At 41.3% G+C, this 26,094-nt stretch overlaps 1 protein-coding gene across 2 annotated transcripts in view; it reads left to right on the top strand.

Moving 5' to 3' along the window:
- The first annotated feature begins 4,967 nt into the window (after positions 1-4,967).
- Positions 4,968-26,094, top strand: part of chrm4a (cholinergic receptor, muscarinic 4a) — an 83,780-nt gene continuing 62,653 nt past the window's right edge. For both annotated transcript variants that reach the window (XR_008963531.1, XR_008963534.1), the window contains exons 1-4: positions 4,968-12,835; positions 16,217-16,320; positions 16,846-16,946; positions 18,732-18,934. The gene's annotated coding sequence lies outside the window, so the exon portion shown is untranslated. The remainder of the gene's footprint in view (positions 12,836-16,216; positions 16,321-16,845; positions 16,947-18,731; positions 18,935-26,094) is intronic.

Below are 26,094 nucleotides of genomic sequence, written 5' to 3'. Positions count from 1 at the left end.
TGACGATTCAAATCGGTTGAGGTGTGAACTGAATCGCAATACATTTTTTGAACAGCAGGGGCCGCTATTTTCACTGCAAATCTAAACGTGGACATGCTGATATTTCTTAAATGCAAAAAAATCCAAGAAAAGCTCAGACAGTATTAGTTTGTTTATATTAAAGAGACTTTTTCTATTATTAATTTGTTATAAAATTGCAGTTTAGTTTTGTTATTTGAAATAAAACATTATTTTATTATACAAAGAAACGTGAAGCATTTAAGAAATAATGCAAGGGAAGTTGTTCATTTCTAATTTGTTTCAACTCATTTTGTAAAAATAAATCGTGAGTAAATCGTGATAAATCGCATCGTGAGATCAGAATCGTGACTCGCATCGCATCGTGAGCTGAGTGAATCGTTACATCCCTAGTACCTTGTACTAAAATCCATGATAAAATGTCAGTTTGATATCTTTTGTTTAATGAACTTACATCTTTCGTAATTCACATTTATATCACAATATTTCATATTAGTTACTGTGTTGTTTGCTTTTATTTACAGATAATACTCTGCCATTTTTCATGTTGTCGTGTTCTTTATAAGTATACAATCGTTGTTACACAAACAACAAAAGAAGTGAGCTAAATGGTTTTTATTTCTAGGAAAATGCTTATTACACATATTTGTAATTTTATGATAATTCTTTAAATATGATCCAACATACAAAAAATACAGTTTACTTTATAGTATTTTATACTGATCTGCAAGTGGTCACGTGACAAAAGAACGAAGGAGTCAAACCCGAAGACTCGAGAGGTGAACTAATCAATTCTCTTTCCGGCTCTGACTGCATTGGTTTAGCTTACGACGCTGTCACGTGATGAACGAAGGAGTCAAACCCGAAGACTCGAGAGGTGAACTAATCAATTCTCTTTCCGGCTCTGACTGCATTGGTTTAGCTTACGACGCTGTCACGTGATGAACGAAGGAGTCAAACCCGAAGACTCGAGAGGTGAACTAATCAATTCTCTTTCCGGCTCTGACTGCATTGGTTTAGCTTACGACGCTGTCACGTGATGAACGAAGGAGTCAAACCCGAAGACTCAGAGAGGTGAACTAATCAATTCTCTTTCCGGCTCTGACTGCATTGGTTTAGCTTACGACGCTGTCACGTGATGAACGAAGGAGTCAAACCCGAAGACTCGGAGGTGAACTAATCAATTCTCTTTCCGGCTCTGACTGCATTGGTTTAGCTTACGACGCTGTCACGTGATGAACGAAGGAGTCAAACCCGAAGACTCGGAGGTGAACTAATCAATTCTCTTTCCGGCTCTGACTGCATTGGTTTAGCTTACGACGCTGTCACTGATGAACGAAGGAGTCAAACCCGAAGACTCAGGAGGTGAACTAATCAATTCTCTTTCCGGCTCTGACTGCATTGGTTTAGCTTACGACGCTGTCACATGATGAACGAAGGAGTCAAACCCGAGGAATTGTCAGAGAGGTGTGGTGAGCTAATCATAGACTAAAGACCCAGGTAAACAATGAATTTATCTTTTCTGTTTCTTATAGCATTATAGTTTTGTATTGTTTGTAATGTGATCAACGTTTGCATAAGTAGTAGATGTGTTAGGAAAGTAACATGTAACATTTTAATTATATTTTGCTAAAATGAACGAAATGAACGATATGACTCGAAAAAAGATTCATTCATTTCGCTGAACAAGACTCAAAGATCCGAGTCAGTAAAATGATCCGAACTTCCCATCACTAGATCCTGGAAATGCGCTAATCTATTGAAGGCGTCTGAATGTGAGGAGTCCTCCCAGATGAGGTCATCAGGTGAAAGGTCATCACGTGAGTCATTTATTTAGGGTTAAATTATCATTCATTCATTTTACTAATAGTTAGATTGAGCTGGGCTTCACAAAATGGCCTTTTATTACAAAAAATATATATTTTTTGCCTTGACAAAAGGGCACTTTCGGCATTAAGGGCCAAAGAGGCAGGTGCTTAAGCACCCCCCCCTGCACGTGCCTGCTGCACATTGGTGGTGCTTGAGGAGATTCCCCCCTTCCATGTAAAGCGCTTTGAGTACCCACAAAAGTGCTATATAAATGTAACGAATTACAATTATTATTATTAAGTCTATTACTACATGAAGAAAGAGAAAAAAATGAGGCAAACTAAATCCAAAAGAACTGTGGCATTGTCTCCTGGGTGCTAAGAAACTAGCCCACAAAGCTGAAAAACTATGTGCAAGTGTATAACGAAAGCTGCTTTAAACACTGCTTTAAATGGTAGTCACACCAAATATAAATTTGATTTAGTTAACAGAAGTTAATTGATAAGTAAAATCAACAGTACTTTTTGAAAGCATCCCCATTTCACATATTTTTGTGCCTAAGTGCCTAAAACTTCACAGTACTGCAGCTTTGCAGGTAAGCTTCTTCTATCGTCTTTGAAACATTGCCACCATTCTTTTGGATTAAGTTTGTTACTACAAATAATGGCAAAAGGGGTGTTTAAAAATGTAAACTGATATTTACTAATGACACACTACAGCAAAAGATGTAAATAACTGGCCTAAAACCATTTTACTTGGATGAAAATACTAATGTGCATAAGACTTTTGCACAGTTCTGTATGTATGCAGGCCTTTGGAGGTATTTTCATTGCAACATTACTATTTTGCATGAGTCAACGAATTGGTCACATTGCATATAAATTTAAAGTTTAATTTTAATGAACTTAAAAAAAAAGTGCATTTAAATACTGAGTGTCTATTTATATGTGGCATGTGTTGTGTATGTGTTCTGCATTGTGGTTCCTGTAGGCAGTGTATTTAAGCTCAACTCCAAAAACACAGGAGAGAGATAGTGTAAACTGACCTTTCATATATTTGTAGTACTTATAGCTGCTACGTGAACATTAAAGCTAATTTATTGCAGTTTAATGAATTGTTAAACAACATGCCTATAAAAAGATTTTGTCCGGAAAACAACGTCAAGCCTCTGCTTTGAATCATGGCACAATCTATACTCCAAGAAAAAGGTGAATGGTTGCAAAATGCATATTAACCGCTGTATACATTTGCCATAGAAGCATCCCCACAAGGCGCCTGATTTCAGTTGTAGCCATAGCAACACCACTTTTGGCACTGAGCTTAGAGATTTTGTTTTCCGCTTTTATGGCCATTTGTTCTCAATCACAGCAGGTACTGTATATTTATTAGTTCATGTAATGCTATGTTCTATCATATTATGTTAAATGTTGTTGACAGTTTCTGAATGAATACAACAGTATAATTTGAGTGTTTGCCTATTAGCTGAATTAATTGAATTAATTGTGTGCCATCTAGGCCCGGTTTCATAGACAAGGCTTAGCCTAAGTCAGGACTATGCCTTAGTTAATTTAGGGTATTTAAAGTGGTCATATGGCGCGAATACGTGTTTTTCTGTGTCTTTGGTGTGTTGTAAGTTGCCCATGCATGTATTAGACATGTAAAATTGCAAAAATTAAAGTGTTGGAACAAAATATGCATTCTATCTAAAAGCGAATGCTCACCCAGACCTGCCTGAAACGCCTCATGTAACCACACCCCCACGAATCTACGTCTTTTCGTGGTATGACTTGACTAAGACCGCACAAATCTATATGCAAGTAAGGTGGGTGTATTTGTTAATCTCATTGTATCGTCGCCGCCGCAGCTATGTCGTGGAGACGCTGTGTGTTTCGTTGCGAAAAGAAAGCCTCTTTGTTTGCCCTTCCAAAAGATGAGACAACTAAAAAACGAATGGTTACATTATATTTACAATACTGTTCCAGAACAGTACAATCCGAATATTCAAGTGTGTGCAGCGCATTTCACAGATGATTGATTCATGAACCTGGGAGAGATCAAGGCTGGCTGTGCACGAAAGCTTTTGTTAAAAAGTGGGGCAATTCCAACCATTACAACTTCGCAAGGACAGTCTGGTGCTTCAGATTCGCAGCCTGTGAGTATATTTCCATTGTAAAAAACTTTGTTACAGACTAACAAACGTGAGTTGAGTTTGTCGCAGCATGAAAAAAGACAACATAAGTCCTAATAATCAGTAATTATGTTCCAACTAGAGGCAACAAATGTCGTGTTTATAATGTGGTTTATTGTCTTTGTTGAGCCGCGACGAGACGTGGCGTAACACTGGTTGATCACTAACGGCAAATCTTTATAACGTCGTATATAAAAGGTAAAACAGTTAGCTATAGTTTTTAACTATTTAACATAATATATTTTTTAAAAACCTTACCAATCCTTTACATCCTGCTCAAGTCGCGCTGGCAAAGTTGTTGTATCGGCTTGATCATCTTCATTTTCCGGATCAGATTCGGGCTCGAATTGATGAGGAAAGTACCGATGACATTTTATCACCTGTGAGTACAATTGCTTGGGAACATGATGTTCCAAATATGGTAAGAAGCATTACATTTCCGTCACACGCTTGCAGTATTCGACCAACCACTACGCACTGGTTAACTGACCAATCACAGAACATACACGGTATGTGGAAAATACAGCGTTTTTGCCCATTTTATAATGGGCATTAAATATTTTTTGACTTTTCTGTGTATATTAAATGTCTCTTTTGACTTATTATACCTGTAAAAGAAATGGTACCTAATAATTCTGCACACCTAAATATAAAGCGTCTTTCACTTCAAGCATTTGCTAACTATTATATATCACTTATAAATGATGAAATACACAATTCATTGTAATTATTAAGACTGATGTGGTTAGGAATTGGTCAAATGTGCCTGGAAAAAAATATGATCAGAAAATTAATGTACCTAATAATTATGCACGCACTGTAGATGTGAACTTTGAACTGGAACAGTACTTGGGCTGTTACTGATGATGTTTCACAAGTTCACAAGTACAGACAAGAACGCACATTGAGAAACAGCCCCAGTCTTAGAGTTGACATTCCAGGAGTGCTGATATTTAGTAAAGGAACAGAGATGCATCACAGATTTCATCACTTGTCTTGGCATTTTTTAAAAGTCTGATCAACTTTGTTTTCTGGTGCTCAGAACAGGGTTTTTTCACCAGTAAACCTGGAGTAAGCAGTACATTGAGTGGCGAGCGGAAATTGTTGACACTTTACTTCCACAATGTTTTGTGGTGACACCAGACTTGATACTTCTTTTGGAAATGTTTTGACCAAAAATAATAAACAACATATTACGGCCGGTTTAATAATTAATTCATAGAACAAACTGCACACATTCACACGTTCAGAGGAGCCTGAATGATGACATCGTCACTGATAAACCCCACATGCACACAACTCATAATCGTTCAGTTGTAGTCACTCAGATATACAGCACATGCAATGTGACGATGACTGTATACCACCGCCTAGGTTTCAGTCATGTCACCAATTAACCTGGAAGTGGAAGTGTATTTAAACGGCATACCGGAAGTCAGAGAGAAGTGTGGGAGAGAGGAGTAATGAGTTGGGTGGTAAAGGTTTTTTTTGTATGCCAGAAAGAGGACGTTTTTGCCACAGCGTGTGAGAAGTCTGAGCGTCACGAACGCCAACACATGGGGAACTAGTCTGCGTGTTATCCGGTGATCGGACTTGCAAATGGATTACTTACGGATGTAAGAAGTTGCGGGACTCTCAGACATTGTCTGCTGTGTGGCGCTCGTGCTGGAAAGCTCCAAAGACATGTTTTGCTTGGATTCGGCGTGTTATCTGCTGATCGGACTTGCAAATGGATTACTTACGGATGTAAGAAGTTGTGGGACTCTCAGACATCGTCTGCTGTGTTGCGCTTGTGCTGGAAAGCTCCAAAGACACGTTTTGCTTGGATTCGGCGTGTTATCCGCTGATCGGACTTGCAAATGGATTACTTACGGATGTAAGAAGTTGCGGGACTTTCAGACATCGTCTGCTGTGTTGCGCTCGTGCTGGTCCCCGAGGTACTTGTTCTAAACTCTTCTTCCCCTGACCTAAGAGGTTTTTCTGTTTTTTTGTATGAGTTGTTGGTGATGTGGTGCACCTTAAGTGATCTACTTTGAATACTACAAATATTGGGGTAACAGTGTTTGTTTTTCAGCAGTACTCATTTCCTGATATACACATACACACACCCACACACATCTTAAACATAAACCACCCCAATGGCCACACATCCCCCTTCACAATCCCCTATGGTGGATATTGATTCCTCTCCTGATATTTCCACACCTGGTGGACTCCCAGGACTCGAAAGATTGCAAAATATAAAACAACCACAGTGTGATTTAACTTTTTGCTCTTCAACTGCAATGCAACCCAGGCCACAACACGGATCTTATGTCCGTTTTGCTTCCATGCCACTAGATGGTAGTCTTCGGGAGGGTAGCCTTCCGGTTCAAGATCGAGCTTCGGAGCAGTAAAGTGACCCTGACCGCATGCAATTGTGTACATCTGATTAAACCTCAGTAACCTCCTCAGGAATGCAATATGATTTGCCTGTCTTCCAGCCTAATTTATTAGCTACACCTGGAAAAGAAGTGTATAATCTTACAACTCGGGTACAAGGGAATTTGGATTATTTATTGCAATGTCAGACCTAAAAGACCATGAGTGAAATTAACAATGAATTAAAACAGGTCAAGTCTAACTATAGTGGACAACTGAATGCTCTTACTTCGGAAATGGAGGCTAATCATCAGCAAATTCTCACCACTTTCACGGCCGTTAAACAACAGAGGGAACAAAAGGATACAGAAGCTGATCAATTAATGAAAGCCATGAGAGTATTACTATCAGAGTCACTGCAGAACACTGATACAACCTTGAGTAATGTTTTGCGCTTTATGATCGAACAGCTTCAAGAAGAGTTGCAACAAGAGATCAAAACCACTCGACAGATTCATCAAAAAGAACAAGAGCAGCTCTCGGCAGAAGTTTACAGAGGCAACCTAAAAATGGATGAGGTATTCAATAAGATAACAGAATTTCAAGGTGAAATGAAGAACAATTTTCACGCTCAAGAAAAAGCCCTTGCAAACATGCAAAAAGTTATAATGTCATCTAAGCCAAGCTCTGTTCAACTCACTCCTGTTGCCCATTTGCCTACTACTGCTGCTGATCGTGTACCTGGTACCACTGCCCAATTACACTCTTCTACTATAAAAAGTGATCATCTGAAGGTAGTTTTTCCTACTTTTGGAAAACCAACTGATGATAGAGACCCTTTACTATTTTTGGCAAAGTGTCAGGACTTCTTAGCTTTGCATCCTTTGTCAGATGCTGATATGATGGCAACTTTTCGTACTGTCCTGCATGACACAGCAAGAGACTGGTGGGAAGTCGCTCGGTCATCCATAAATACTTGGAATGAATTTGAAACAGCATTTCGTTCAGCCTTTTTGTCAGAGGACTATGAAGATGAATTAGCAGAACGAGTTCGTACCCGAACACAAGGGGAAAATGAGCCAATTCGGTATTTTGCTTTCACTTACAGAGCAGTGTGCAAAAGGTGGAAGTCAACCCTAACAAAAGCAGAGATAGTGAAGATGGTACTCAAGAATGTAAAACCACACCTCGCCAGTCAGTTACGTAGCCGCGTTAGTGCAGTGGAGGACCTTGTAAAATTGGGTCATCAACTAGAAAAAGACTACGATCAGCAATTGCAGTATGCATCAGGCCAAAATCGGAAAACAATTCCAGATAGGTCATCCAAGTCTCCAAACAGATTTGATCACAATGTGCCTTCTGTATGTTGCTGGAGATGTAAGGGTCACCATGCTCAAGGGAATTGTCCTCATTATGCAGCCCCTTCTAACCGGCCGGATAACCACCCATCTGGAAATAAAAGGTCTTTTCCAAACTCTAGACCTGGACATCAGACTTCCAACACTGCTGTCACTGCTACCGCTAAACCTAAACCAACAAAGACCAAAAATTCAAGCTCTTTACCAGCTGCTACTCACTCTCCTATCGTCCCACCTCAATTAGTTGTCCCGGTCTGCATCAGCAGTTGGTCAGGAAAAGCTATAGTAGACACAGGAGTAAGTTACACGATGATTCACGAGAATTTGTGGAAAAAACTTACCCCTGCGAAGAATTTGCAGCCTTGGACTTTAGGACCTTTGTATCTGGCAAATGGAGAAGAAGACATTCCTGGAGGATGGATACACCAAAAAATCTGCCTCTATGATCATGCATTCACCCTGCCTATTGCTGTCAAACCCCCACCCTCAAAAGCCCTTGCTTATTCAGTGGTCCTAGGATTAGACTTCATCTTCTTCAGTGGCATGCAACTCAATGTCATTGATGGACAATATTCATTTAAGTCAAAACCAGAAGAACATCATCTGTTCCAACCTGGAAACGCCACAGTGCCTGCAAGTGGTCAAACCAAAAATACTGCACGAAGTGCCAAGAATCTTAAAAGCCTATCTTTGCTAAGCGCTATTCCCCCTCCACAACCTAAACTCATACTGTCAACTCGTGACAACACCAATGAAAAAGTCTTGATTGAGAATGCTGTGAATAATGCCCCCTATCTCTCAAAGGCAAAGAACATTTGCAAGAAATCTTGGAGAGCAACACACAACACGTACACTCCAACTGGGGCGAACTGATGTTCTGCTAAATTGCATCTACACAAACCAGCAAGTACCTATTAAACAGAGGTCCCCTGGCAAACAAACTCTAGTCAAAGAGCAACTGGAAGAAATGCTAAAGGCAGGACTTGTGGAGCCATCAAGCTCAGGCTGGGCCTCCCCAGTGGTGTTGGTTCCCAAGAAGGATGGTAGTATGAGATTCTGCGTTGACTACAGGAAGCTTAATGCCATAACTCAAAGCGACGCATAACCCATTCCTCACATTGCAGAAATCCTTGAATCCCTTGCCGGTGCAGGTATTTTCTCCACTATAGACCTCAATAGTGGTTACTGGCAGGTAGCCATGGAGCCTTCCAGTAAACCAATGACTGCTTTCATCACCCATATAGGACTCTTTCAGTTTAATATTATGCTATTTGGATGTAAAAACGCTCCTGCCACCTTCCAGCGGTTAATGGAGACTGTATTAGGAGAATTGTGTGGAAAGATGTGCTTTGTCTACATCGATGATATAATCATTTTCTCTGAAAACTTGACTCAACATTTACAAGACCTCCAAATTGTCTTTCAAAGACTACAAAACGCAGAATTGACCATTAACCTCAAAAAAAGTAAATTCTGCCTTCAAGAGATTTCATTCCTGGGACATGTAGTTAGTACCAAAGGAATCATGGCAGACCCAAGTCAAATTGAGGCCATTCGAGCTTACCCAGTACCCACAAACCTCAAAGAGGTACAACGGTTCCTTGGACTGGCTGGGTGGTACCATCGGTTCGTTCCGAACTTCTCACAAATCACGGAACCCATTAATGCTCTGAAAAGGAAGGGGAAAACATTTCAGTGGTCAGACCAATGCCAGCGACATCGGTCTGGGAGCTGTGTTAACCCAAAGAAAAGAACACGGGACAGAAGAAGTCATTCCTTATGCAAGCAGAACTCTTACCAAAGCAGAGATAATAAACTATTCTGCTACAGAGAAGGAATGTCTGGCTGTGGTTTGGGCTCTCGAGAAATAGCAATATTATCTGGAGCATAGATTGTTCACCATAGTGACTGATCATTCTGCCCTTCTATGGGTTATGACCTCTAACAAAACCACAAGTTGGCTCATTCGATGGGCTCTACGGTTGCAAAAATTTGACTTTATCGTTGAGTACAGGAAGGGCAGATTGAATGCCGCCCCAGATGCCCTCTCTAGAATATCCAATTTATCAGCATGCAGTGTTTTTACCAGCCAGGAAAGTGAGACTCCTTTTCCAATTACAGCTGTAAACCTATGGGAAGAACAACATAAGGACCCCGAGATTGAAAGGATCTTCAAAACCATAGCAAACAATGAGAATGAAGCCCCAGAATTGTGCGAGATTGTCAAGGACATATTGTACATCAAGACACAACTGCCAAAAGGTCCAGTTCTATACAGAATGTACTTACCCAAAACACTTATACCTACAATCCTACAGCATTACCATGCACATCCGTTGAGTGGACACGGAGGTATCTATAAAACTTACAAATGCCTACAGAATGTAGTCTACTGGCCAAAAATGTGGACTGATGTTAAGAATTATGTCAAGTGCTGTGTCAAGTGTCAAAAACACAAGTTTGAAAATCGAAAACCTGCTGGTAAATTGCAAGCCATAACAACACCCAGGCCTAATGAAATGTTAGGAGTGGACATCATGGGACCGTTACCGAGCAGCAGTCCACACCGCCAAGAATACCTTTTAGTTTGTGTGGACTATTTCTCACGCTGGGTTGAAATGTTCCCCATGCGTAAAGCAGGTGCCCAGTCCATTGCTACGGAAAGACATTATTATCCGTTGGGGTGTGCCAGACTACCTCCTGTCAGATCGAGGAACCCAATTTGTTTCATCACTTTTCAAGGAACTATGTGCACAGTGGAATATTACACAAAAACTGACAACTGCATATCACCCCCAAACTAACATGACCGAGAGAATTAATCGCACCCTCAAGTGTATGATCGCCTCTTAGCTTGATGGAAACCACAAAAAATGGGACCAATTCCTACCTGAGCTCCGCTTTGCTCTAAATTCATCACTCCAAGAAAGTATCGGGATGTCACTAGCGGAACGTCAACTGGGTCGGAAGCTTCAAGGACCATTAGACAAACTGCTCAAAAGTCAGAAAAGGGATCTTTCACCCTGTGACCCACCTTATGATGTAGTAAGCCACATAGCCCAACTGCAAGAGAGAGCAAAAGAAAATTGTGCCCAAGCCAAAAAACGCCAACTCAGAAACTACAACAAAAACCGACGTGAATTGATCTTCAAAGAACAAGCTCGTGTCTGGCTAAGGAATTTCCCACAGTCCAGTGCTCAACACAACTTTAGTGCAAAGCTTGCCCCCAAATGGAAAGGGCCCTACAGAGTCATCAGGCAATTGGGTCCAGTAAATTATCAAGTAGCTTTGGAGACCACTGGGGAAGATGTCAGAACAACGCACGTCGTAAATCTAAAACCTTGCTATCCCACAGCCAATGACATGGAAATGTATGGGAAGCAAAGACTTCAGGAAATCTTCCAAGAGACATCAGATGATGAGACCAAATTCTTGGACTTTGAAGTGTAGCTAAACTTTTTTCAACCTAGGGGGTGTTTTTCTCTGGGGGGGAAATGTGACGATGACTGTATACCACCGCCTAGGTTTCAGTCATGTCACCAATTAACCTGGAAGTGGAAGTGTATTTAAACGGCATACCGGAAGTAAGTCAGAGAGAAGTGTGGGAGAGAGGAGTAATGAGTTGGGTGGTAAAGGGTTTTTTTGTATGCCAGAAAGAGGACGTTTTTGCCACAGCGTGTGAGAAGTCTGAGCGTCACGAATGCCAACACATGGGGAACTAGTCTGCGTGTTATTCGGTGATCAGACTTGCAAATGGATTACTTACGGATGTAAGAAGTTGCGGGACTCTCAGACATTGTCTGCTGTGTGGCACTCGTGCTGGAAAGCTCCAAAGACATGTTTTGCTTGGATTCGGCGTGTTATCCGCTGATCGGACTTGCAAATGGATTACTTACGGATGTAAGAAGTTGCGGGACTCTCAGACATCGTCTGCTGTGTGGCACTCGTGCTGGAAAGCTCAAAAGTCCAGGTCCCCGAGGTACTTGTTCTAAACTCTTCTTCCCCTGACCTAAGAGGTTTTTCTCCATCACACTTCATACACAAACACATCGAATACCCCTACACCTACAAACACATCATATGCGCTTTCTATCAACCGTGTTTAGCTATCATTTTTGTTTGTGTTATTGCTTGATAATTTGGAGGGACAGTAATACGTCATACATTTCTTTTGATTGGGAATTCAATTGATTTAGTTTTTCCCTATTTGAGTTTCGTGATTATTGTTTTGATGTTGATTATGGAGACGTGAAAAGTGTGAATTGATTTTTTTTTTGAAGTGAAACAAAAACCCAAGTAAACGATACATTTGATGTTTAATACTGAAATCTGTGTTTGTGCAATAATTTTATCTTTTTATGTAATTGGTGGTAAGAGCTAAGCTGGGTTATATTAAGAGTTACCCTTACATCACTGATATACACAATTGGTGGATTTAAGTCCACCTGGCGCCCAACTTGTATTCTTTTACATTATTGCTATAAAACAGATCTAGGGTGTTAAGGGAGAGCCACCGTTACAGCAACAAGCGCTCTACTCCCTAAACGACACAATTTATGCTGCCAGCCTTTCCGGCTTTTATCCTTGTCCTAAATTTTCACTGTCTAGCAAGGAGAGAGAGAAACTTGTCTTTTGATCATTCATCTGCAGATGAATGAAACCGCTTTCTCTCTCCCTGGCAGACATGAGCTTGTCCTATTTTCTCAGTTTTTTGCTTCTGTTTCCCTGGGCCAGTGGAGAGTAAGTAGTATCCCAGGGCTGACCGACAGGGACGAGTGAATGGTTTGCAAAGAAAGAAAGAAGTTTGAAGAGAGAGGTTTGACTTCACAGTTTCTCCTCTGTCAGATCTGACACGTCTCTGCTTGAGAGGATGATGGGAGGTGCAGGTGATTGATACAGTGAGTGAAACTACAGTACTGTGGGTCAGTTTAAACAAGTGTCTGGTGTGTTTTGTGTGTTTCAGAGGGTGTTTGATGTGGTGTATCCAATGGCCCCAGACCAGAGGAGACACGTCAGTATAAATTCTGCTTGCTGGCTGCCTGAAGCAGGGCTTGGACTTGCTTAAGGAACCAACAAAGGAGATCTGGTCATCTGCAGACCTGTGAGAGTCACCTGTAGTATACTGTACCTTAATACCTCTCTTACCTCTTTTTGTATAAATAATTTTCTTCGCTCAGAAAATCACATTTAGGAGTTTTTAAGTTTTATTGTTTTGCACTATAGACCAAAAGTGCTGTGGTCTGAATTTGATTTAAAAAAAATTGAAGAAACCCATTTCTAAAATTTGCCCTCTTATAATGAGCACATCATACTGTATATGAGTCAGCAAAGGAAATTGAATTGTCCCAAAATATGAAGAATGTAGAAACTATGATAAAACAAGTGTGATGGATGGTGTATGGAAATGATGTGTATGCCGACAGGCATGTGTGGTAGCACAGGGTTGTGTTTGTGCTTGCATAAAACGATTTGATTGTTCAGAAATGGTCTACTTTTGAACCTAGCTGCTTTGCCCATCTGCATTTTGTTTTCTGATTGAGATCCGCAAAAATTTTAGTTTATATAAATCAATAACATTCATTACTTCCTCCCAAATACCTTTCAAATAACATTTTTCTGCGCAATAGTTTGGCTTTTGTTAGAGAAAGACTCTAATTAATTCACTTCAAAGACCATTGCTCTCCACTATATCTGACTGTATAATTTGCAACTTGGTTGTGAATGTTTCTGTTCTGCAGGTTTGTCATAATTATTATCAAGGTTACTGTGGATACAGAAAGCCCACATTAAGGCACAAATAGTGTGTAAACAAAACACACACTCACTTCATTAAAACAGACTGTTTGCTAATTATGGAAAGTAGAAAAATGCACCACACACAAGTCCACAGGCACATCCTTATTTGTGGTTTATTTGATGACCAGTGGTGATAATGGTGATCACTGAACTGTGTGAATTCTGTCTCCGCTTGTAATAAACCTCAAAATAAATATACACGCCCATGTTTTTAAGACTTTGTGGTGTATTTTTTTTCTGTAAAGTTCAGATATACGTTCAATAGACAGACCGGTTTACTCTGAAATCATGAATCCGTACAGACAGATGCGCTTTATTAATCTCTGTTTAGAAATTGACAAATGGATTCCCGACGGAAATAATTGTCCGGTCTTTGTTATTTTTTGGCTTTAATCCTTCAGCTGTCACAAAAGCAGCAAAATGATTTAATGTGTTGAAGAATAGTCTCAAATTGCTTCTGTGAAGAGAAACAATGGTTGCAGGTTGAATCTTACCGGAGAGGATTGACATTCACTTGATAGAAAGCATGAAGTAATGTTCTACATCCCAATTTACATAATGTCCTAAATAGTATGCAAGATAAGTAACAGTGTGCCCCAAGTCATACTACAGTGACCTGAAAAAAATAATTGGACTGTTAAGCCGTACATTAAAATGTATGAATGTTATTTTATTAGATAAACTATCAAGTGGCATGTATTTTAAAAATACAAAGCACAAGCAGAGTTTCAAAGGAAAAAATTTCAGTAAAAAGATGTTTGCCAGGTAGTAAATTGTAAAACAGACAAGTATTTTGACAATTAAGTGTGTACTTCAGACATCCAGTTGTGTATCATTCCACTTCAGCATGAGTCTGTTTAAACCGGTAGTGTCATACAAGCTGAATGTCATCTCAGAATGTTCAGGTACTAAGACAACTTCATTGATTATAATAGCAGCTGTTTAGTTTGGATGCACCACAACTCAACTTTATTTATATAGCGCTTTTTACAATTTTCATTGTTACAAAGCAGCTGTACATGAGACATATTGACTATAAGCAAAACAATTAAAGTTGTACTTGCAAAAACAAGAAAAAGTTGAAAACATAGAAGACAGACATACCCACATACAAAACACCCCACAAACACAATATGCACACGTACTAACACACATAGACATAGACACACACACGGACGCGCACGCACACACACACACACACACACGTCTTCTTGAAATCTTAATGACCCACTACACACACAGTTAAGGTATTACAACATTTCGTAATGCATTGAGGCTTGTTTGGAGGACAAACTTGGCCCACCTCTGCATTAGATGATTTATTAGGTTTTTGGTGTCAATGGTGAATATTTTCATCAATTACTCACCCTTATTCCAAACCTGTATGACTTTCATTTTCTGCAGAACACAAAAGAAGATATTCTGAAGAACGTTGGTGTCCCAACAACAATGCCCCCTTTGACCTCCATTGTATGGACACTAAACCAGTATTTCTCAAAAATTCTTCTTTTGTGTTAAATAATTTTTAATGGGTGAATAATAGGGTGAATAAATGATGACGGAATTTTTATTTTTGGCTGAACTATCCTTATAATTTTTTGTTATGTTACACTTGGACCCAATGTCCGATGAAACCATCTATACGTTTTGCTTCTCTCCACATGCGTAGAATCGATCCCGCCAAAACTGGCAATTACCCTCCAGTGGGTCCAGAAATCAATCTGGTCTCATGCTGTGAACACCCACTTGTTATGATGAGTTGAAAAAAGCCCCATTTAAAAGTGCACATATATTGATTGTGTTTAAGAACATCCTGAGCAGCTGGACCTTCATAGCCTACCTCATATGCATCAAATACCAGCACCTGTTTGAAACAACGGTTGTTATACAGTACATTTGTAGAAATCAAGAGGAATTCGATATCCAGCATATAAATCCATCACAACTTTCATTGACCCTTTGACCTGCTTCACTCTTTAAACAGAAATCACAGAGATGCTTTGCTCTATTAGTCAGACTTCCATAGAGAGAAAGAGAAATAAGAATAGTGTAGAAGGGAAATAGGGCCAAGACAGAAGAGCTGGACAGGTCCTTTGGGAGGTAACAGATCTCTGGAAGCTCTTGGGTTGAGACAGGTGTTGCGGTATGGTTGGATGAAATGGATGTCAGCCTCGGCAACCATGGGACTGTCAGATCTATGCTAATGAGCCACATAGATGCATCATAGGGGTCCGTGGGGAACGGAGCGGGTTTCTTTGAGCTAGGCAAATGAGCAGTCAGCGGACTGCAGCTCTGACACAGCTGAAGAGAGAGGTTTCTCTTGTCTGCGTGCTTTGCTTAAAGCTTCTTCTTACATTGAACCTAAAGTTTTACATGTCGTACTCCAGGCAACACATCATTTGTCCGTATTTAACCCCTATGAACTGGAAAATTGAAACCATAGCTCATGGTACATTCTTGTTGTAAACAAAAAGAGAGTTATTAAATCTCTCTGATTAATTTAGTCCCACCTCAGAATGAAAACTTGTTTTATACTTATACCACTATTCTTTATAGAATTATAAAGTATAAGGTTGATCTTTTTCTAATTTAATTTTTTTACAGAGTATGGTATTGTCCTTGAGCCTTGCAGGCACTTCTCACCTTCTTTCTTTCTCTCTGTCTGTGCGGAAATGTATGAGTACAGTGATGTAAATGGCGACAGCTCTTGTCAACCCTCAGAGACCACGTTCACCATCAATAATAGTTGAGGGGTGGAATTCGCAGGAGGAGGAGCGGAGAGAGGATAGGGTGAGTGTGAACATACTTTTTTTTGACAGCACCTGTATTTTTGCATCGATTTAAAACCAGCAGCTTTGTTTAGCCTATGCTGTGCCCTAAAGGAGTGTTTACCCAAACCAAATTAAACTTTTTTATTGCTTTGAGTATTTAAAGTTCTCAGCACCATTTAATTAATAGCGCTTCATTATGTGGGATTATGTGGGAATAGTAACAGGTCAATTGAGCATTTTGTTGCTGTCAGGCAGAAACGTTGTACCTCCATTTTTCATGACTTTTATTTTTTCTCATAAATCATTTTTTTGGTCACCTTCATGCTTGTCTTTGGGTTTTGCAAATATTTAACCAATAGAAACAAATTTAAAAGAGTGAGTCAACTTTGACAACACAGTGCTTATTTACTGAAAAAAATGCAGTGTTTTTAATTTCCTGTAAAGTAGCAGTTTTGAAGATTTGTTCAGTCAGATTTGTACGGCAACGATTTGCTTTTCTTTTTTCTTTGAATAAAGACTCACTGATGTGTTCCATTTCCCCTAGATCAACCAACCCTCGGCCCTCCTATTGCCAGCCCAGATCAAGACTCATGACAGGAGCACGGTGCTGAGTGGAAGGGCACAACAAAAGACTGCTGACATCATGTGATTAGGCACATGCAAACTGATCCTAATTGTGACTTGTACACTGTCATCAATCTAGCGATGCTTTTCTTTCATGGTATTTTGGTCTGACAAAATATACAGGCTGTCACAAAAAAATAACAGACTTGACCCTCTGTATAGTCCAACCCCAAACCCCTTGATGAGCGCCCATTTCCTTTCACTTTTATTTAATTTTTATTTAAAGAACTTGTATGATATTTACTAAATAATGTCCACTCCATGTCAAAACAATATTTTCAGATTTATTTATTTTTATCTGTGCACATTTGTCTGATTTTATGTTTTTAACTCATGACCCATATGTCAACCTTTTTTGCATGTGAAATAGTAAACAGACCTGTGCTGCATATTTAGTCACAAGCTACTGCTTTGCTGTCAGGTAAAATATAGTTTTGTAAGCGCCCCATCCTTCAAAAACAGGCTTTTTGCATGGTTTGCAGTGTGACCGGTTCATAAAACAAATTTGAATTCTGCTATCTTTGCTCATGGGCGCTCACTTTCCAAATACAGTTTTTTTGAGCCGTTTACACAAGCTGTCGATGGCATGTGACTAATCATTGTGGAGCTACAGAAAAATGACATTCTGACGTGGTGAGAATGCTGGCAGATGGCACCACACGAATACACACAGTCCCAAGCCTCTCAATAGTGACTATCCTGTGGGGTGATGTGAGAGACAGCATACAGGGAAATATATAAATCCATTTTATGCTTTTAAGGGCTTTACAAAAAATCTGTCACTGTCAAAACATCTACTGTAACATAATGAAATATTTGTGATTTATATGCTGCTTTGGTGTTTTTATGTAATGATGTATTTGAATAGAAAGATGATTTTTGTCTCCTTAATGTAGTTATAGCGTCTCCCAGTAACTTGGACATTGCAGCCAAATCTTGACCCCCTTGCTTTTACACATTTACATTTATTTATTTGGCAGACGCTTTTATCCAAAGCGACAAGTAGGAGAGCTTATAACGTTTCGTCAACACGCTAGAACAGTACTGATAGTTTACAAGGCCATGTTACTAGGAGAATTAAAGCTGAAGTAAGCAAGGGAGAGAATAAACAACATGAAAGACATTTTTTAGACTTTTTATTTTATTTTAATAGCTTGATTTAAATATATTATTTTCAATCTGGTCAGGAAGACTTATAGCACAATTAATACTTATCTCAAAAGATCAAGGAAAATCTGATGTAAAGCAGAAGTAATACATTACCATAATTAGGTACAGAATCAGATTCCTGGACCTTTGTTGAAATAAATTATTTATTTATTATTTATCAAATTATTATTTGCAAACTTATATTCTTTACAGCTCAATGTTTTTTTTTTTGCTATTGCATTTAACCATATCTGCAGATAAATGGGGAATGCATTGTTTGGCTTGGTACAATATGGTTTTCTCCCTTGGATGGGTCACTTCTGCTTGCACTATTCTCATTTATCTCTTCAAATAAACGCTAAGTAAATAAATCTGCTAATTTATCTAATATATCTGCTTAGTAGACACCTGCAAATGCATACTTAAATGTAACGCATCTTCACTTAACAAATCTAAAATTAAAATAAAGATTTACCAGAAAAGATTTACCTTGACCAAACACATGTCTTGTGCAATCTTAAGCTCCTCCGGCACAGTGCAGCATTTAAATCTCCGTCATATCAGATCAGACCAGAATCACCTAAAACGGTGTGATGCTGTTGCAACACTCTGTGTATCTGTCACTCATCCTGCTGTGGTGATGTGTGTTGTTTCCAGGACCAGCAGGACGGATTGGGCTTCAAATAGAGAGATGGGCCTGATGAATCCCATTGGTCTGCAACCACGACATCCTGCCCCAGATGTTCCATCACAGGGGACACAAATGCAACGTTTACAGAATGCAGAGACGCAACCGAACCGTAACCTTGAGGATTAACCTCAGCAGCCCAGCACTTCTCAGGGGTCGCAAGTTACTGATGGTAAGAATCTGTTTGTTAAGCAGAACATCATTTACTCCCGAGCTCATTGGTTCTCTGGCTGTCTTAAACAGCTCAGGTTTTTCCTGGAGATGAAATAAATCAAATCTTGGTTAGTTTTATATCTGTTTGCACCAGCAGAATGAATTGGCTGCTCTTCTCTGTTCCCGACTCGAAGAACGTAGATAAAAGTAGAGTGTATCCATCCACACAACATTCCTCTTATGTCTTAGACAATCTCGCCATAAAAACACAATTACATCTGCTTGGATTGTTTGTCCCGGTTTCATTCTGTAGCCCCTAGGGAGGAGTCAGAAAGGTGAAGTGAGAAGATTGCGTGCTGCATTTTATCTTTTTATGCTAATTGTAATTACAGAGGACAGGAGAGGCCACTTCACTGGGCACCCAACAGCTAAATCACTCAAGTTAATGTGTCTGCAAAAAAACCGCTCTTATGTTTAATGTTGGTTAGCTTAGAGGGAGCGCTAGAACCAGTAAACAAACTCTGAACGTCTCTACTGGTACCAGAAGTTTTCTCTCTCCAGCCTCTATTACCCATCAACGTTGTACCCCACCCCCTCGCTGCTCACTTCAGATGCCTCCGCTTAGCTTTATTACCCTTATTTCTCAAGCGTCACATTTAGCAGCATGCCAAACGGATGAATGAGCATACTCCAATAAAGCTCAAATATCTTCAGGTCCCGATATAAATCACAGGGGGAAGTGGAGCGACAGAAGGATTTGACCCAGCTGACATTTGTATTTATAGACCGCTGGTCTGTATCCTGCTGTCTGCTTAAATGTGCAGTTTTATTTATAAACATGGTCATGAGCAGTTGTTTGTATGATATGTCTGATATAATGCCTGCTGGGATTCTGCATTAGAAGTGTCTGTGCGTACAGTAGTGTGTGTTTGCAATATTTAGCAGTTTATAATGAATAATTACCATCTTTCCGTATCAATAGATTGTAAATGTACATCCGACCATCTGTGTGTAGTTTCAGATGTACAGTAGGATTCAGCATGTTTCCGCGCTATTTTTTCACATTCTCTGTCAGTACATGACAGTTCAGTTTAATCCTGTGAGAGTTATTTCTAGGTTGTCAAGTATGGGTCGATTTTAGGATCCCATGATGATGTGTCCTGATCAGACTTGACACAACATTCCAATGGCGAGGGGATTTTTTGTCCACACTGATTTTTCTGTGAAACTGAATCTGTAATATACATGGATTTTGGTCCGGTGAGTTGTTGGCGTGGGTGGTGCTGCCTAGTGTTGTAGTACCCCTGACTGGTCTCGACTACATTTGGTCTCTGTCTTGATTTTATTTCAAGACTGGTCAAGACCACTAAAATCACTGAATTGGTGGTGCATTGTATGGTGTTAACATCATTAATGTGAATGGATGTAAAACTTAAAGTGCTTCGCAGTTAATGAGGTACTCCATCCCAAAATGAAAAGTGACTCACCCTGAAGTCGTAGGATAGCCCTAGGACCTCCGTTCATCTTCTTAACACAAATTAAGATGGTCTAACGAACGCGCGTTGGAGACTGACGCAGAAGTCAGGAAATTGTTGAATAAATTCGTTATTTTTGTTTGTTTGTTTGTCACTTTATGCTGAACCACGGGAGTCACATGGACTATTTCAACAATGTCTTAAATCACTTTCTGCACTTTGAATGACGGTTACATTGTTGTCTATGGGGAGAGTCAGAAAGCTCTCGGACCTCATCAAAGCTATTTTAAATTGTGGTAAATTATGCCAAAGAAGGACCATTTTGGCTGTATGCTGCTATAAAAAACCTTTAACAAAATGTTCTTTGTAGTGAAAAAAGGTATAAAAAGGTTAGAAAGAACTGGTTCAGAAATGATAGCATAAATTGAAATGTGGCAAAAATAGAGAGACATTTTTAAGTACACGTTCGCTTGACAAAGTTTAGGCCAGGATGTTAAAAAGTTGACATTTACACCGTGTCTACACCAGACACGACTGGCGCGACGTGACATGACACTGCTTGTTCTAATGTATTGTTTTGTCGCGTCGCACCGCATCCAGTGTGGACCAAATAAAAAATTATAATGGGTTCTAATGCGTTCTATTGTCTTTTGTCGCATCGCGTCGCATCCAGTGTAGACACGGTGTTAGCTGTAAGAATTACTGTATAGGTTAGCAGTTTTGAAGTTTATTAGCTGCAGCTTGAAGGTTGTAGTGGGAAGAGTTTTGACTATTTTAATTCAGTAGGATAAAGGGATTAAAAGTGGGAGGGAGGGAGGAGGCGAGGGGCGAGCTATCACAACACCAAGCAAATGTAGTCACATTTGGCACTGCCTAAAGCGTCCTGTAAATTGATTGGCTCTAGCTTTATTGTTGCAGCAAGCATCAGATGAACATGGAGTATTACCTAAATAAGTGGGAAACAGTGGAAAGAATTATTTTCTCATTTTGTGTTAAAGTTGAATCCTATAGTAAGTGAAGTGATATTTGAGTTTTATACATAGGAGGATGAATAGAAAAATACAATGACATGAAGTTATGTCAAATTCAGAGATTAATTCTTTCACTCACCATATGAAACTGGTATCTGGTGACTTGGTTTTCAAGCAGATCGATTTAAACAACACACCTGTGTACTTTCGCAAAGCATAAAGCTAGCCAATTACATTTGAGCTTGCAAAATTAAAAACATGCTTGTGTGCAAAATTCACAAGACATTCAGTGAACGCACAGTAGGCTGTCAGTGGGCGTGCTGTCTCAGGCTAAAAAGTTTTGGGTGTCGTTGTCTTTCTTAAATTCCTTAAAATGTTCATTGGTACTAAGTTTGTATGTACTGTAATTTGCTCCCAGTACCAGATTCATCATGGCTGTGAGTATTTGTTTTGTTGCGTATGAGTAAGGTCAGATATACACGTCTTTGCCTGGAGCAGCACCTGTGTGTTTGTGTCCCTGAGGTACTACAGGTGGCAAGAACTTGATGACTCAAAGTTTTAGGGTAAAGAAGTTCACATCTGAGTCTCCCACCTCAAGGAAAGCCATCTTCCCACACAAACAGTGCACACTCCCTGCAGTGAGATCTGTGGGCGAGGGTTAAGTGTGCTACTGTATTGTTTTAAACTGCAGTCAGTGAATAAGAGGTTTAGGGTTTGTATCAGCATCCTCTCTACATCTTTTATATAATGAGTATGAGTAAAGATTTTTTGTTGAAACTCTATATTAAGAATTACAACATACATTGTTTCTCATTTACTCTCTCAGTCATTTCTGTCTGTTCTGATTTCTGAACACTGTATTGAATGTGAAGTGTGCTTCTCAGGTCGTTTAGCATTTACATCTTTGTTCAGCATCTGCTTTTTCTAACAGATCATCTCATATTAGGTTTCAGGCAGAGAAAAAAACCCAATGATACCAAAAAGTCTCTTCAGAAGTGGTTTCTGGGAATGTGTATGTGCACTATATATGGAGGGGTCTGATTTTAGCATGTCCCTGAGCGGATTGAGTTTGCTGACAGGTGACAGATGGTCGAGCTGAACATGGTTTTGCTACACCTGTCCTTAAGCTCTAAAAGTCTGGGAGCATTAAATTGAAACAATTCATCCCAATGGACCCCTAATCCAATTTCAGATTGTCTTGAAGCTGTTAATATCTTGGGTCTATGGGTACCAGACCCAATAACAAAAATAGAAAAACAAAATGTTTTCATGTGTAGTATATAATGTTGATTTTTATTCTGTAAAATAATGGCTTTAAACTAACAAACTGCATATATGAATAAAAATAAAACGTGATACTGAATTGTGAATGATATATAATTCAGTTCTTGTCTACCATTAACTACAATAGTAGGAAAAATGACAATGGTTGTCAAAAGTGCCCCAGAACTGTTTTCTTTCCTGCATTCTTCAAAATATCACAAAATAAATGTATAAAGCAATTTTCATACTATGGTAGTCAATAGTGATCACTATAAAGTTTATCCAAAGCCAAAGACGTCATCCATCTTTTGTGATCAGACAGACCCAGGCCTGTCTCATTATCTCACTTCTTGACGTTTCAACACGTTAGAACGGTTCTTTATAGAGAACTTTCCTTTCAGATGTCATCAGCAGAATACCAGCCAAAGGTCAGTGAATTCTTGATAATCTCTCTCGCTTTCTCTCAGCTGTGCTGTGTCCTTCACCTCTCCTGCTAAACACACAGAATTTGCATACACAAAGTTGTATGTTTATTGTGACAAGCACTTTTGAAATATTTTCTGTGTGTTTGGAAAGCGTCTTGGTTATGGATGTAACCTCTGTTCCCTGATGGAGGGAACGAGACGTTGTGTCGAACCGACAGATGGGGTTTGACTTGAGAACCTATCATCTTCTGACTAACTTTGAAAAGGCCAATGAAATTGGCGAATGAAATTTGCATGCCGGACTCTGCCCCGGATATCTGGGTATAAAAGGGAGACGGCGTGCTGCATTCATTCACCTTTTGGGCTGAGGAGCCTGAGAGCATTTCCCGACTGCTGCAGCGGGCGGTCAGCGTTGTGGCATGAAGGACACAACGTCTCGTTCCCTCCATCAGGGAACAGGGGTTATATCCGTAACCAAGACGTTCCCTTTCTGTCGGTCGCTCGACGTTGTGTCGAACCGACAGATGGGGTTCCTATCGAAAACGCCGCGGCACTGTGCCGTGTCACAATCTCTAGCGAAGCGACGCTGACTGGCCTGGGCGTGTCAGACGTGAGCGATAGCGTGAAATTGTAACCATCCAGTGGAGAGGTAGGGGGTCCCAGAGCTTTTGAAAAAGGTGGGAAGCCCCTGCCACCGGCCGTCACGGGCGGAGGCCTTCCTCCTCTAATGGCGAGAAACCGCCCGGCACCGTGAGGGCCACTGGGGAAGCGCTATTTCCTCGCTGAGGAAACGTGCTACGGAGGCCACTTCCTACCGTAGGGAGGAATTCAGCACCAACATGGTCTCACCGGCAGGGGAGAACTCATGGGAGGAATGTGCGGACTGTAAGGGAGTACCGCAAGAGGTGGAGGCCCACCTAGGGGAGGTCATGGGTTACCACCCTGGGAATCAGACCATGAACATACATCAGACGGAACCACCCTGTTGGGGGTTTACTACGTGTGGGGCACTAGGTCCGGTTAGAGCCATACGCTAGATAACTCAGTTGATACCCTGCCTGAGGAGGCAGGGCTGCTCCGCCCAGCCTGCCACCAGGAAGTGCTTAGTGATGGATGGAATGCTTATTCTTCACCCAAGAACCACAAGAAGGCGCAGTGTGCATACTGGACACAACACGGATGGGTTGGGTCTTCCTCCCCAGTGGGGAGCGCCTGCAAGTTCACCACCTGGTCCCGAAAGGGAGTGGTGGTAACTTTGGGCACATAGCCGGGGTCTCAGGATAATGTGAGAGTCTCCAGGCCCAAACTCTAGGCAATCCGTGGACACGGCGAATGCTTGTAGGTCCCCTACCCTCTTGATGGAGGCGAGCGCCATCAGGAGAGCCGTCTTCATTGTAAGATGAGAAAGAGCGGCATCTCCCAGGGGCTCGAAGGGGGCCTCTGGAGGCCCGCCAGGACCACATCAAGGTCCCAAGAGGGTATGGGGCGCGGACAAGGCGGATTCACCCTTCTCGCGCCCCTTAGGAACCTAATGACCAGGTCGTGCTGTCCCAGAGACTTACCAGCAACTGGTTCGTGATGAGCGGCAATGGCGGCTACATACACTTTCAGTGTGGAAGGGGAGAGGTTACTCTCAAGTCTCTCTTGTAGGAAGGATAGCACGTTCCCGATCGAGCAACTCCGTGGGTCTTCTGCTCAAGAAGAACACCAGGACGAGAAGAGGCGCCACTTAAAGGCGTACAGCCGCCTGGTGGCAGGGGCCCTAGCCTGAGTAATGGTCTCTACGCCGTACAGGATCTCGACGGCCGGAAGGCGGCCGAGTTGCGGCTGGGCAGGATGTGTTTGATAGCCTCCGTCTGCTTCTTCACTGTCGAGAACTGCTGGGAGAAGTCCTCAACAGTATCGCCGAACAGCCTCCCTTGCGAGATGGGTGCGTCGAGAAAGCGGACTTTCTCGGCGTCACGCATCTGTGCAAGGTTCAGCCAGAGGTGTCTCTCCTGGACCACAAGTGTGGACATCGTCTGACCCAGGGCCCGCCACCAACCTCGGCCTGTCACCAACCTCGCCCTACAGGCGGTCACCTTGGTCGCCTGTAGGGCGAGGTTCGTGGCGGTGCAGAGTTCCTGCATGAGCGCTGGGTCGGTCTTACCCTCGTGGAGCTCTTTCAACGCCTTGGCCTGGTGGACCTGCAGGATGGCCATAGCGTGGAGAGAGGAGGCAGCTTGGCCCGCAGCAGTGTAAGCCTTCGACACCAGAGATGCTGAACGCTTTGGACGGGAGTCTATGTCGACCTCTCCAGGTGGCCGCCGTCTGTGGGCACAGATGTACCGCGATGGCACGCTCCACCTGGGGCACATCGACGTAGCCTCTAGCTGCCCCACCATCGAGGGAAGTAAGGGCGACGGAACTAGTTTGACGGGAACGTGCTGAAAAGGGGGCGTTCCAGGTCTTACTGAGTTCCTCATGCACTTCTGGGAAATATGGCACAGGGGCCGGGCGCGGCTTGGAGCCGCGCTCAGACTCGAGGTACCACGTATCCAGCCGTGAGCGTTGGGGAAGGGGCAGTGCGGTGTCCGCTGCACCACGTCGTAAGATTCCAGCAGTCTTTGAAGATCAGTAGATCCGAATTTGATCATAAGATCGAAGGCTCCGAAGAACAAAAGGTAAATGAATGCAGCACGCCGGATATCCGGGGCAGAGTCCGGCATGCAAATTTCATTCGCCAATTTCATTGGCCTTTTCAAAGCTAGTCAGAAGATGATAGGTTCTCAAGTCAAACCCCATCTGTCGGTTCGACACAACGTCGAGGTAACTACAGTTGTTATAATATTTGCAGTGACTCACACACCTTTAGGGGAATTAACTGTACAGTCTGTCAAAACATTCACATGAAGCCTCATGTCGGCTCTGAAGAGTAGCCTAATTCGCCGCATTTTTCATTCCGATTTTTTAGTGCCTGATACTCGCTGTAAAGCTTGTTTGTGTGATACCATAGTTTTGTAGAGGCCAGAACTAAGCAGTATAAATTCTCTCTCTCTCTCTCTC

The sequence above is a fragment of the Triplophysa rosa genome, linkage group LG1, assembly GCF_024868665.1.
Source record: "Triplophysa rosa linkage group LG1, Trosa_1v2, whole genome shotgun sequence".
NCBI classification, from domain to species: domain Eukaryota; kingdom Metazoa; phylum Chordata; class Actinopteri; order Cypriniformes; family Nemacheilidae; genus Triplophysa; species Triplophysa rosa.
Note: the sequence above shows the minus strand (reverse complement) of the source record. Positions and strands in the feature narration are given on the sequence as shown.